This window comes from Dreissena polymorpha, chromosome 5 (genome assembly GCF_020536995.1).
Source record: "Dreissena polymorpha isolate Duluth1 chromosome 5, UMN_Dpol_1.0, whole genome shotgun sequence".
Classification (NCBI taxonomy): domain Eukaryota; kingdom Metazoa; phylum Mollusca; class Bivalvia; order Myida; family Dreissenidae; genus Dreissena; species Dreissena polymorpha.
Window position 1 is genome coordinate 29,957,052 of NC_068359.1, and position 15,419 is coordinate 29,972,470.

The window sequence follows — 15,419 nt, forward strand, 5'->3', positions numbered from 1 at the left end:
CAACACAACTGTAGATATGTTGACGTGCAACACAATGGTAGATATGTTGACGTGCAATACAACTGTAGATATGTTGACGTGCAATACAACTGTAGATATGTTGACATGCAACACAACTGTAGATATGTTGACGTGCAACACAACTGTAGATATGTTGACGTGCAATACAACTGTAGATATGTTGACGTGCAACACAAAGATCACATTGTAGATTGGTTATATTGAAATTGAGACCGATTTCGGTGAGTCTAGTAACCGATTTCTAGGTGCTTCAAATGTATGTTCCTACAAAATCGGAGGTATAAAGCATCGAAATTTTCCAATTGTCTGTCCGTCTTTAGGTCCGTTAAAGGAAGAATTAATAAATGAAGTTGTTATTAAGATGTTTGTTCAAAACACCACATTTTATGCGATGTCTGTCAATCTGTTTCCAGTTAATCCCGATATTTTATTTAAACTCCGTTTTGATTCTAAAGCATTATGCATTTTGTTACATTAACATTCAGTCGTTTTATACCGCTTTTATATCATCATTTTGGCATGTTTTCTTACAATAGATCAGTCGAGCAAAACATATGCGTTTCGTGTTAATTAAATGTTCTATTGAAATTCGTGTAAGTGTTTAGTCACCATTATAAAATGAAAACATTTATGCTTTTAAGTACTTGAAAATTAAATGTAATTGCAAGTCAGATATCCCGATTAACACACTCGGCTTACCAAAGCCCTCTTTAAAGATTGCGTGCTTTGGTCTTGAAGGCTCATTTTAAGCTGTTTTACACCTTAATCTTTGATATAAAAACAGCATAACGCTGCGTTAACGAACTATAACTATCAAAATTTAATCTAGGTCTAAAAAGCAGAGTGCACTATTTACCGTTGATTTTTATGGTAGTAAGTTACTTTTTGTTTGTATCACACGACATATTTTTAGATTCCTATCTATTAAAATGGATAAAATCAAAAGATACATTTATTATTCAGATGTTGATGTCGAATATATTCGCATTCCGTGCGCATTTATGCAAATGCAAAATATTATGATATAAAATTGTTAATTCGATTAAAGAGAGAAAAATATCCCTGAGCACTTAAATTAAAATCGCTTCTGTAGAAAAAACTGTTAATTGTTATTAAAATCTTAACTGATAATTGTTGCCGGAATTATGGCATTTGAAACGCGCTATTGCACAGGATATGCATGTTTCATAATATCTTAATGTAACATATTGAACATAACAACAGCTTACATTTAGTAAACACATGAAATAGCTATATATTTTTATCGCACTTTTATAAGGTCGTTTATTAATTTATTATAATGGCTTTTTTAACCCATTTAAGCCTAGCGTCTAGAAAAAAGGCCTTGGCAAACAGCGTAGACCCAGATGAGACGCCGCATGATGCGACGTCTCATCAGGTTCTGTGCTGTTTGCTTAAAGGAATTTCTGTAAGAAATATTATAAATATAGAAATAAAAATACTAGACATTCCTAATTTTGGAAATAAATTGATACAATTTAGAAGGATGGGAGAGTCCACTAGGCATAAATTGGTTAAACCTTTATTTATTTTCGAGGAAACAATTTGAATAGAACATACCACCCGAGCACACGTTCAAATTTTGTAGCTGTGTTTTTTTACAGTTTTATAATACAAACAAAACGCGTTTGTTTGTTTAAAGAAAGTAATAAAAAGCAGTAGAAGTAATGAAATCGCATTGAAATCAAATATTGTTTTCAGCACACCTTAAAAATGCATACGTATATTGTTAAAAATACTTCTAGTCGTTACCGAATTAACAAATAAATATTAAACATATAAGTACATATATAAACGTGGTTAAACCAGCTAGAGAGAAGAAAATAATTCATTTATTTTTAAAATGTTTATTTATAGCTGTAATATTCATGTGGGCTTCCTTTGAACATAATTGACACAATTGATATCAAGTTTCAAGTTTTTATTGGAAGATCGGGAAAATGCCTTTGACCATTCACATATTCAAGTTAACAAATTATAGTCGAAGTTTATCAATACAATACAAACAAATACATGTACATACATGTAATTATACACATAAATAACTGTATAAAGCGGTCAAACAGCATTTACAAAAGTAAATGTATTAACAGTTATGTAAGAAGAAACAAGTAGTAAATAAACAACATATTAAAGGTTCCATACAATATTAATTAAGAAGCAGCAAATACCTCTATTTTTTCATCACGAAGTTTCATTGCATCAGTTATAAATCTTGCAACATTGTTAATTACTTTAGCATTTTGGCAAGATGGTATATTGTTAAAGGTGACTTAGTTTGGCCAGTTAGATCGAATATTATATTTAATTCGTAGATCTTTATAGATGGAGCAGGTAAGAAAGAAGTGATATTCCGATTCAACAGTGTTTGCGTTACATATAGTTTACATTTACGTTCATCTCTGGGTATGTTATTATATCTACCAGTCTCTATTTCTAATTTATGAGCGCTAAGTCTAAATCTGGATAACTATTGTTTATTATTTCTTTTTTATTATTTCTATTATTAATGCAATCTAAATATTTTTCATAAGCAAGTCTTAAACATTCTGGAGTATTCTAATTTCTATATCATGCTTGAATGCATGATTCATCTGCATTGAGATTAGAAATATTAGCTATAAACGTTGTGTTTTCAAGCATTCTAATGATGGAGTGTTAATGGTTATATGTATTTATATCTAATCGTTTAGTGTAGTGTGCAAGTTATTCGTTTCATGAGTGATTAAACATACATTGTTACACCTGGTAAAGAGACGTTCATCCCCATGAACGGTACTACAAAGAATCCGTTACAGAAATCACGCAATTTTGTTAATTTATTATCCATATTAACGCTTTAACTGAATTCATTGCGCAATTACTTTTTTAAGATAATTGTAACCCTTAACAGGTGTGACGCCTTTTTTTCAAACTTGCAATGGCGATAACTGTTTCAAAACGCACCATTTGCGAGGAAAATTGTTCCCTATACTCCAAATAGGTGTTTGTATTAAGGTCTTATAGTTTGATAAAAGTATAAATCATAACACGATGGGTATCTCACTTCTGGTACTTTTGATCTTGGTTCTTATATGAAAGATTTTATTTATACGCCTCCATTAATCCGTATTTAATTATATTAATGAGACGTTCAAGCAACGTCACATGGGAGATTTATAACATACAAGGTCACGCCAGTTGTTACAGCTTGTTCATGTTAACCCATGTATGCCGATTGGACTCTCCCATCCTTCTAAATTGGATCAATTTATTTCCAAAAATTAAGGATGTCTAGTAGATTTATTTCTATATTTATAATATTTCTTACAGAAATTCCTTTAAGCAAACAGCGAAGACCCTGATTAGACGCCGCATCATGCGACGTCTCATCTGGGTCTACGCTGTTTGCCAAGGCCTTTTTTCTAGACGCTAGGCATAAATGGATTAATTAAAGCAAACACAACACAGTATGCTCGTACGAATAAACACAAAATAATTTCGATGCGTTACATTCGTGGTAATTACATATTGAATACATATCGCATATATTTAAATTTGTATTAAAATTTTGAAACTGTGCTGTTGAAAACCAACACAAAAAACATAGACAAATGCATATCTCGCGTCAATGTAGTTTTGAATAGAGGATGCATCTTTACATATTTTTATACTCCCCCAAAATTTTTTTTGGGGGGAAGCATATAGTCGCCGCTTCGTCCGTCCGTCCGTCCGTCCGTCCGTGCAAAATTTTTGTCCGGGCTATTTCTCAGCAATTAATGACCGGAATTCAATTAAACTTTATGGGAAGTTTAACTACCAAGAGGAGATGGGCATATTATAAGCCGATTCTGGTCGAATGATTTTTCACAGAGTAATGGCCCTTTGAAATTTTCTATAAACTGTACATATAGTGCAATTCTTGTCCGGGCTATTTCTCCCCAACTACTGACTGGAATTCAATGAAGCTTTATGGGAAGCTTAACTACCTTGAGGAGATGCGCATGTTATTTGTGGGTTCTGGTTAGATGATTTATTTAGAGAGTTATGGCCCTTTGAATTTTTAAGTTGCTAAACCATCCATCGTATTATTTTGTCCAATGTTATGCCCCTCAAGACGTTTCCTTTTATCTGAATATATAGTGCAATATTGTGACAAAAATAACTTTGGGGAGCATTACCCGTCTCCGACGGTTTCTTGTTGTAACTTGTCACGGTATTGTTTAAATAGATACTATTTTTGTTACTAGATACTATGATTGTGTAAGGTTGTACACACTATGTGTCTGAATCATCAGTATTGAATGAAAGAAACATTTATAAAATCCACATGCCCAAATAACGACCATTTATGGACAAAATATACATGTGATATGGTTGCCTGCTTAAAAGTTACCTTTCTTACTAAATAACCAATATTTACGGTTCATCCAATCTGTAAAATACTAAAAACATATATCTATTCGATAAAATATATATGTCCCATAGAATTCTAAGGGAGTGGCGGAATAAAATTGATTGCACGAGAAACCAGCGGAATAAAGGTCAATTTTGGTTTTGTGAAAGAAAAAAGGTCAATTACTCAACTGCTAATGTTTCAATTTGACATAATACCCAAAGAACACAGAATACAGTTTCGGGGGTACCCTTAATAAAGGTTGTGTTTCCGACAAAATAAACAAAGCAAATTTTCTAAATACTCTGTTAACATGTTGCTTTCAGATAAACACAACAAAACAAGTTTATCAAATTACCAATTCGATCGAAGAGCTTTTTATTATGGAATCGTACCGCTAGCCCGACCGACTCAAGGGCGAGGTACCCTACCTTTAAATTGGATCAATTTATTTTCAAAATTAGGGATGTCTAGTATATTTATTTTTAGATTTAGAATATTTCTTACAGAAATTCTTTTAAGCCATAAGCGCAGATCCTGATGAGACGCCGCATCATGCGGCGTCTCATCTGGGTCAACGCTGTTTGCCAAGGTCTTTTTCTGGACGCTAGGCATAAATGGGTTAAAAATGCATGTATCTTGTTTCACGCTTTGAAAACCCAACAATGCTAAATGGTTGACAGCATTTGTCATTCACAATAAATAAAAATATATAATATAATTAGCTCGGCTGTTTTCGGAGAAAACCCGAGGTATTGTCATAGCCAGCTCGTCGTGTCGTCCGACGTCCGCCGTCCGACGTCCGCGTCGTGCTAAAACTTTTACATTTTGCTCTAAAATCAAAGTGCTTCTACATACAATTTCGAAACTTCACATGTAGATGCAACTTGATAATTTCTACACGCCCCACCCATTTTGGGGTCACTAGGTCAAAGGTCAAGGTCACTGTGACCTCTAAAAAAATCTGACAAGCTTTCATTTATTCAAAATTGCACCCGCAGCAGAGCGTTGGCACCCGTTATGCGGTGCTCTTGTTTTAAATATTTCGGACATGGTGTCCACTAAGCATTACATTCGTACGATTACGCTGTGCTCAAACTGTGATTTAACCATCATTTGCCTCAAAGCTTTTGGGGTGGGGGAGGTAGTATGGTTTATTCCGCCAGATAATGTTATTCCCAAAGCACCCATCTGAATATATCATCCTGCGTGTTTATCCTATGCAAATGAAAATTTCGGCTTTGTAAAACATTGTTTTAAAACAGACAAAAAACACAAGCGCAACAGAACCATTCCATTAGTTTATGCTGATTATCAATTATTTTATCTACAAATCTGCATACCTAAAAATATGAATTTTTTTCGATATAATTCGCACAGTAAGACTGTTTGCAATCCAACTTTTATGTTGTTCCCAAATGCTTAAGTGATTTAAGTCCCAGAAAAGCTATTAACTTAAACTTTGTTGGACTTTTTGTTTAATAATGAAAAAATATTGAACATACTGCTGACTCGATAAGTATTGACTTTAAATACCTTAATTACATATAATTAATATAGAATGTATTTATTATATCTAGTTTAAATAACGGCGATAATTTGTTCGTGCATATACGCATCAAATATCGGTTTTTTATACCGCTACATTGAAATATGTCTGATAAAACGTTGCCTGACATGTTTTTAATATCAGTTCAACAGGAAGTTGTTATATCAGTAGATATTTGGAGGTAGGATATATTACTCGGAATTAACTATAAAGTCATCAGTTTTAGTAAAATTTAAACAGATCAACAAAGCAAACAAGTTGATACCAATATCAATACATATATTTTAGACACAAGTGCTTATGACGCAAAAAAAAATCATATTCATTGTCGAAATTTCGAGAAAAAGTTAACACATAAAAATCAATGTTCCTTATAGCAATAGCCAAAATTTCAATGCTAGATGTGGTCTGGTAACATAGATTTAACAAGATACAAAATGCTATTTTTTGTGGAACAATATATTCAACACATGTCCATGTACCAAGTTAGTGTTCATGTGTCGTATGATTATATATCGTTGCGTGAAATTAAAATGGAATATATATTGTGCCAAAAAAAAAAAAAAAAGCATTTTGTATCTTGTTAATCCATTTATGCCTAGCATCTAGAAAAAAAGACCTTGGCAAACAGCGTAGACCCAGATGAGACGCCGCATGATGCGGCGTCTCATCAGGGTCTGCGCTGTTTGCTTAAAAGATTTTCCTTAAATATTTATTTATTTAGAAATAAATATACTATACATCCCTAATTTTGGAAATAAATTGATCCAATTAAGAAGGATGGGAGAGTCCACTAGGCATAAATGGGTTTAAATAAATCTATGTTACTATACCTCCCGCTAGCGTTTGTTTTTGTTCGCATGGTCTGGAACTTTAGCTGTTTCGTAAGTTTCTGCAACCTACATGTATTGAATCACCTTCATTTTCAGATCGAATACTATCGATATTTATGTTTCTCTGAAATAATAAAACAAGTACACTTTCACCAGTCTATGTTACGAACTTTAATACCAAATCAAAGTAGACACATTTATTGCTTTTATAAGATTAACTGATAAGTGCCCTCACTTATATATGATTTACTTATACATTGTATAAGATCTTAATGTAAAATGTTTATAGTCATTTTGCTTCGTACTGTGTTGCACGAAAATATTTTCATCTTTAAAATTTATCTGTTAATCTTTTTGGACCGCAAAATTATTAAAAAAGTAAGTTTTTTAAAATGAAACATGACACAGCTTCATGTCTCAAATTGACCCCGGATCAGTCGGTCGTCTTAAATTAATAAATATTCTTTTCAAATGGCATACTTTGTAGTTAAGAGTAGTTTCACCTTGAGCAAAACCGTAAAAATCGACTAATTTTCAGCATTAAACCTACCATGATATTAATAAACAGTTGATAAAAGCCCGAGTGGACTATACATCAGATAAAACCGAGCAAAGCTATTAATGTGTCAGGGGTTCTCTACATTAAGTTGATCTTCACGTTTGGACCTCAAAATGACATCTCAATTACAGCATGTTATTCTTAAACACACAGAATTAAAAAGTTCCAAAGAAAGGAATACATCACTGTCTATTCTCTGTTTGTTTCTTCACATCCATTTATAAAATACACGGAGTGTATATTGACAATCTAGAATCCGTGTAAAATATAAGTATGTATTGTACATTGCATATTTTTAAATACAGTAAAGACGCGTTATAATAATAATTATATGTGTGCGAAATAAGTGAAATTTACCCTTCAAGTTATCAGTGTAATTAGTATCGAGATGAGTCAGGAAGATTATTACGGGGCATCGCTAAATAAAGCGTGAGACCGCGTGAATGAAATATCGTGCGAAAGTAGTACAAGAAAACAAAGAGTATATTGAATCACGTGATCAAATTGCATTCACAATAATGAATGTTTAAGACATTGAAATCTACTTTTTAACAGTATTCATATTTTGACTTTCAGTTCAATTCACCACTGTCATTATGACACAATTTAGCCAGTTCGTTATAGTTCAATCGAATATTCTCTATTGCAAAACAAATACAGACTAAAAGCAAGGAAGATCAACAGACTAAAGTCAAGATTATTTTAAAAATACAGCTAAACCGGAAATGTATTTAAACTAGATTCATTGGGTCAGTCTGCGTTAACTGGGCCCGTATTCACCAAGCCATTCCTAGACTTAAGAATAAATGAGTCGTGTTCTGAGAAAACTGGGCAGAATGCATGTGCGTAAAGTGTCGTTCCAGATGAGCATGTGCAGTCCGCACAGGCTTATCAGGGACGACACTTTCCGCTTTTATGACATTTTTCGTTTAAATGAATTCTCTTCTTAGCAAAAATCCAATTTAGGCGGAAAGTCTAGTCCCTGATTAGCCTGTGCGGACTGCACAGGCTAATCTGGGACGACACTTTACGCACATGCATTATGCCCAGTTTTCTCAGAACACGACTCAATTGATTGGTGAATACCTACACAGGGCCTGAAACTAATTACAATCTTAGGAATCAAACATATCGCCAATATTGGTGAAAAAGGGTACCATGTGTCATTAAATTTCAACGGCAGATGGTGCCTTTTTGCACCAATGGGGCGATATTAGGAAACCTGACCTTGGTCAGTATTGTGTGGGCCACGAAGGTCAACTCTGCTTAATTCTAGAACGGTATATGAACTATGTAAGGATTGTTGAAATTCGTATTGCCTTTGGTCAACTTTTGTTTCTGCCTGAAGCCTGATTTGCCCATCGCATATTGCGTGTATCTTAAGGTTATTTACAGGTATGTCCTGCTACGACAACTGTAAAATATATTTATTATTAAATATTAATATTTAAAACATAATACATAAAAAAGCCTTTCATACCAATGTGAATTATTATAAATATTTACATAGAAGTAAACAACAGCAATGTAAAAGGTTTATTTTACACTTTATTAGAAAGAGTTATTGGGACACTTGAACAGAACACTTTTGACCACATTAGAATTAATGTTACAACTGTCCGCGGTGGAGCCTCGATAAAACTAAATCGCATTGGGCTTAACCCATTTATGCCTACTGGACTCTCCCATCCTTCTAAATTGGATCAATTTATTTCCAAAATTAAGGATGTCTAGTATATTTATTTCTATATTTAGAATATTTCTTACAGAAATCCCTTAAAGCAAACAGCGCAGACCCAGATGAGACGCAGAATCATGCGGCCTCTCATCTGGGTCTACGCTGTTTGCCAAGGCCTTTTTTCTATTCGCTTGGCATAAATGGGCTTAACCTGCTTTGTTGTAATTCTTTTTTTTCACGTTTTATTTTCACTCTTATTGGATGGTAATTTTATGTTTTATTTCGTAATTTACGCTCAAATCGAAAACTGCAACTATTATATCGCGTAACATTCCTTTCAACCCACTATTTAGGAATGAAAACATCTTCAAACGCCTGACAAATCACATTAAATCATTGGGCGTCACATTTTTGCACGTCTGGTGTTACATTTCGACCATATGCTGTTTTCGACCTACTAGGGCACTAACAATGAACTATAAAACTCTAATGACACCCAGTTACATCTTGGTGTACGTCGCTCTCTTCTTAAAGACGGATATCTATTGCAATTATCCTATTAATACCGCCAGTGATGTCTTTGTTGTTCACTTGCTACATAAAATGTGTGAGTTTTATTATAGAATGCGTACAGGTGCCGCGTATAAAATGAGCGTGGCAGTCACAGGATAGGGACAGACGGGCGTACGTGGCGGCGGAAAAGGGGGCGGATGTTGAAGGATGTGTGGTTTAGAGGGTGCTTGTGATTGTCATGGTTAAGGTGGAGTGGTAGAGATAGCGAGAGAGGAGGTTAGGGCAAACATATTAATAAGATAAACCGGAAGTATGTTTTAAACGAGCGGGTGTTGGGGAGAATATGTAGATAGGTTTCGATGTGCGAGAGGGATTTGGAACACACCTGAGGCTAGAGGCAATGATTTACCTCTGTGTTAGAGGGCGTGAGTTGGAAAAGAGTGTAAGAGTGACTCAAACAGAGGCATGCTAGCGGTCCAAGATTGACAGAAGATAATGTAAATATATTAATACCGAGAAAAATTAGGAAAACTGTGGTACTAAAGAGATAGTAACGTGAAGATAATTGATCAATAGTAAAATTGTCTTGGCAAAACACATACATATAAGGAGAGGTTATTTTAGGCGCCCAAACAATTTCCATACTCAGCTTATACAAGACAACCAATACAGCGCTACGCGCCATTCGATAATCGCGATATAATAGCGGCCGCGAAATAGGCATTGAGTCGATTTCATTTATATTTAATGAACTAATTTCAACAAAAATTGTTTAGACCGAAGAATTTCACCAATATCAGTGTCTTCTTTGATCGGATAACAATTAGTTATATGGCTAGAATTGGGACCTGTGTAATTGGTAAGCAAGCAATAAATCGCTGCGCGTGGCAGTGGCAGTCTCGACTGGGGTACGGGGTGGCATAAGGTTAATATTATTATATTGTCGTTATAAGCATTTAAGTTGTTTCGATGTCGTCAGCAAAGAATGTGTTATCGATATTGTGTCATAAGACATAGACTCATAGAACCATAAACAGTTCGCTATCATTCTCGTAGCATACCGTATGTGGTTTGACCATTTATGCCTAGTGGACTCTCCTATCCTTCTAAATTGGATCAATTTATTTCCAAAATTAAGGATGTCTGGTAGATTTATTTCTATATTTAGAATATTTCTTACGGAAATTCCTGTAAGCAAACAGCGCAGAACCTGATGAGACGCCGCATCATGCGGCGTCTCATCTGGGTCTACGCTGTTTGCCAAGGCCTTTTTCCTAGATGCTTGGCATAAATGGGTTTAAGTGCAATGTTTATCCAGTTGTGGCTTTTCAACTTACCTGCGCGATGCAAAGTATAGCTGCAAACGCTCCGGGAAACGTGGTTCCGTAAAGTTAAATGAGAAGAAATAATCACAATTAATTATCGAATGACATTTGTATAAGATTGATAAAAATACGTCATTAACATATACATTAAAACAACATATTGTACGTTTAAATAATTTATATTATCTTCCTTTACAATTATCTTTATAAACGCAAGTTCCGAAACTGTTATTGACTCGATATGTGTGCATCCTTCAAATATCAATTCGAATCAACTTACCAGTTCTGTAAATCTGTCGACGTTATCCGAACAAATACGTTTTAGTTAATAAATAATTTTGCCGTTCGATACGGAATCCGGATAGTGCCATCTATAATCTCGCCCTTCTTTTATCAAGGACGACACACACACGAAGCGATACACGATATGTTGCGCGACAGTCGCGGCGACGCACGATTTTTTGCGCGACATTCGCGGCGACGCACGATATTTTGTGTGATACACGAAGCGACGCGCGAGAATGTACAATGATTTAACGCCCTTGTGTAGGTAGCCCAAAAGCAAAATATATCGTGTAAAATATATCGTGCGTCGCCGCGACTGTCGCGCAAACTAACGTGCGTCGCCGCGACTGTCGCGCAAAATATCGTGCGTCGCCGCGACTGTCGCGCAAAATATCGTGTATCACTTCGTGTGTCCTGTCTCGCGTTCAAAGGGCAACGCTAGAAACACGAGGCGACGCACAATATTTTGCGCGACAGTCGCGGCGACGCACGATATTTTATTATTCAAATATCGCCCATGTTATTCGAATCTCGTGAATCGCGGTCTAATTTAAGACCACGACGTACGACGCAAAAAGCGATATCGTGTATCGCTTCGTGTGTCGTGTGTCGCCCATGATGAAAGAAGGGCGAGATTATAGATGTCACTATCCAGATTCCGTAGTACGAAGAAATTTATGTGGTCCATAAGTTTAATCTTAAATAATTTCGATTATTTTAAATAAATTTTATATAAATTTAAAAAAATCAACAATAAATAAAACAATGATGACACATACACAATTGAAGTAAAGCCATCTTTTCAATAAAAAAATGTATAAATACTTGTACCGGTATGCAAGAGCGTGAATTTTTTAAAAGTAATTTAAGTATCGTGTGCAAATATAATGAAGTATGTTTACTTAGTTGTCTCGTCTTAAACATGTATATTCTAAGAAGTTAGAACCAACCAATTAATGGTTCGGTTAAATTTGTGTCGTCGAATTAAGAAGTAAATTTGATTGTTGTAATATCCCTTATATGATACAATGTGTATGATACTTGATCTATGATGTCACCTTAACATTTATAAATATGAAAATATAAAAAGTATATCCAAGCAATGTTAAAGAAAAGTGTATATCTCGATTTATCGATTTTTTGTGGAATGAAAATATGACGGATTTACAGAAATAAGGTTAACAACACGACCTAATAAAAGAAAGACAACTGCGCGGGACCGGTATGTCCAACTATTCAACTTTGTTAACTCCCTTGAAATGATGCCTTGTAGCCGGCGAATGGAAAATGTGATAACTGTTATCTAATGAAAAAAATACATCCTGCAGCCTTTGATACCTTGAATATGATACAAGAAATCATCTCCACTTTGATCAAAACTGCAAGTTATAGATATATAACGATCCCCAAAGTGTATGTGGTCAGTTTAAGCCTTGTCTTCATGCAAACTAATGCACATGTCCACATAGATCAGAGTGGAAACTATTAGTTCACTTCCATTTTTGATGAACACAAACTACGATGTGTTTTGTTTTAATAAAGACATTCTTTTATACACACTGGACATTTTTTTATCGAAACAATCCAGATTTGACTCAAAGTCGTGCTGCTGTCAGTTAAATCAATAGGTCAAGAAGATACGGTACTTCTTTTTGTCCTCACTAATACATACTGGACTTAAACGAAACAGAATCTCTTATTCATAATTAATCGATTAAATATATTCCTGCGCAATATAAATCGAGTATAACTTACTCTGATTTACCAATCTCCTACGCAAAGGTCTCCCTTATTCTAGAAGAGACCGGGCGCATGCCCAAGGGAAGTAACTGCTGTGAGGAGTTTGCTGATATATAGAGAATAACAGGTTACTGTCCCATCGTTTTGTAATATATCAGGCGATGCTTAGAATAACATAACGGCATGCTTGCCGAGCCGTTATTTTATTCGTGCCGAGCCTGATATATTATAAAACGATGGGACAGTAACCTGTTTTTCTGTTTATCATACCACATTTCCTAAAAATCTGCAAAACAATCAATTTTTTTATATTTAAAGCGAGTATATACGATTTTGTCAAATATAAATGAATTTATATAAGATGTGTAAAAAGACTTATTATATATATCTTTCAATATAAAATAAAATAAAAGTTCAGAAGAACAGGTGTTGCAAAATGCGAAATAAGCCAGATATTTAATTCTGAAATCGAAAACGGCTGTACAGTCGAATTCGCCAGCATGTGTATCATTCATGTACGATGTGAATCTAAACTTAGTTTAACGGTTCATTTTAAATTTCTGCAACGATATTTATTCATACGACACACAAACACTTACTCTGGTCCTAATAAAAAGACGAATGCTTCAGTTATTGTAGGAAAATATGTTCGTCACAATCGACTCGGGGCGCTAATTTGTCTTTGCTGCATTTTATGAAATTTATATTTAATGTATATTTTTTCTTGCCTATTTTGTGTTATTGTAACATATTTTATCAATTTATTATAATTAAACAAATATAAAAAAATCGTATATACTCGCTTTAAAATGTACGGATCCCCGCTGATTTTGCTGATCCGGCTTTTACACGTTGACATACATGTAGCAACGCCAACGGCGTTTGAAAAGACGACACGAATAATCGCTTATGTTAAACAACGTATAGAGAAAAAAAGTTATCTTCACTATGAATACGAAGAGAACATCCGCTTTTATTATAAACGTGTTGAATTGGAGATCAGGAATGGACTGCAGCGACAAATTTTATCGAAGAACACACTTCACCGAATAGTATGTAGCCGCCATTTTGGAGATGTGTATTGAAATTGACATTTTAATGATGGTGTCAATATTGACATAAGCGTGTTTAATCGTTTGTTTAAATAGTTGAATATTAGCATACAGTTATCATTTGTCTTGACTTTCTGTGCAACATTTGCGAGTGCAATGACTATATCGGTATTTAAGAATTATTGTCCCATTAGTGACGTCATTTAACTTCTGTAGTGCGGGCTGTGGTGATTTTTAAAAAATAAACGTTTTTGTGATTTATGACTTTAAACTAGAATAAAAATATGTATGTTCTTGGTATCAAATTGTTTGTTTTGTTAAACCTGATTCATGTTGATAGAAATTGTTGACTTTAGTGCAAACCACACGTAACTTCAAACATTGACTGATATAGGAACTTCCTGTTGACCATGATATAAAAAAATATATCAGGCAACGTTATCAGGCAGATATCAAAGCGATGGTATGATAAACTGCAAACAATCCACATTTGACTAGATAACAGTCAGCGATGGTATGATAAACTGCAAACAATCCACATTTGACTAGATAACAGTCGCGCTGCTGTCAGTGTTATCTATTACGTCATGATGATACATCGGGACTACATAACAATATATAAAACTATTTACTATTTACATATAATGATTGAAGTAACAATTGCTGTATTCATGTAGAGATAATGTACACTGTGCAACCCATTGTTTTAGCTGTTCACATATCATAATTGATGACGGTATGGTAAGATACTGAATCTAAAACAGCAACCACAAAGTTGGCAATACAAATAAAACCGTTTCATCAACACAAAATTATTCTTCGTTTAAATCGGATGTAATGCTTCACGTTATGCATCCTTATGTATACCACTTATATAATCCATGTGTATATCATGTGATACATGTATTGAATAATAATTCAGATACGCGAACGATATCTGCATTTAAAGGGGCCGTTTCACGTTTTGGTAAATTTACAAAATTAAAAAAAGTTGGTTCAGATTCGCAAATTTTCGTTTTAGTTATGATATTTGTGAGGAAATAGTAAAACTGAACATTTACCATGCTCTACAATATCCATTTTATGCATCTTTTGACGATTTAAAAACCTGAATATTATAAAGCGTTGCATTGCGAAACGATTGAATAATTTGGAGAGTTCTGTTGTTGTCGTTATATTTTGTGAAACTTCGAGGATAGTTATATAAAGTATCAAATACATTCGACATTGTATGAGCGCGGATAATCGAGTGGTCTAAATGGGTAGACTTTTACTCCAGGACTCCGAGGGGCCGGGGGTTCGTGCCCTGTTGGGGGGATACTTTTTTACTTTTTAACTGTTAGCTGTTATATCCAATGTTTACATTTATGAATCATTTAATGACAAACTTCAATACATGCCATAATCTGTGAAAGGCCCCTTTAAAACTGATAATGAAATATTCGACAACAAACCTGTTCACAATCTA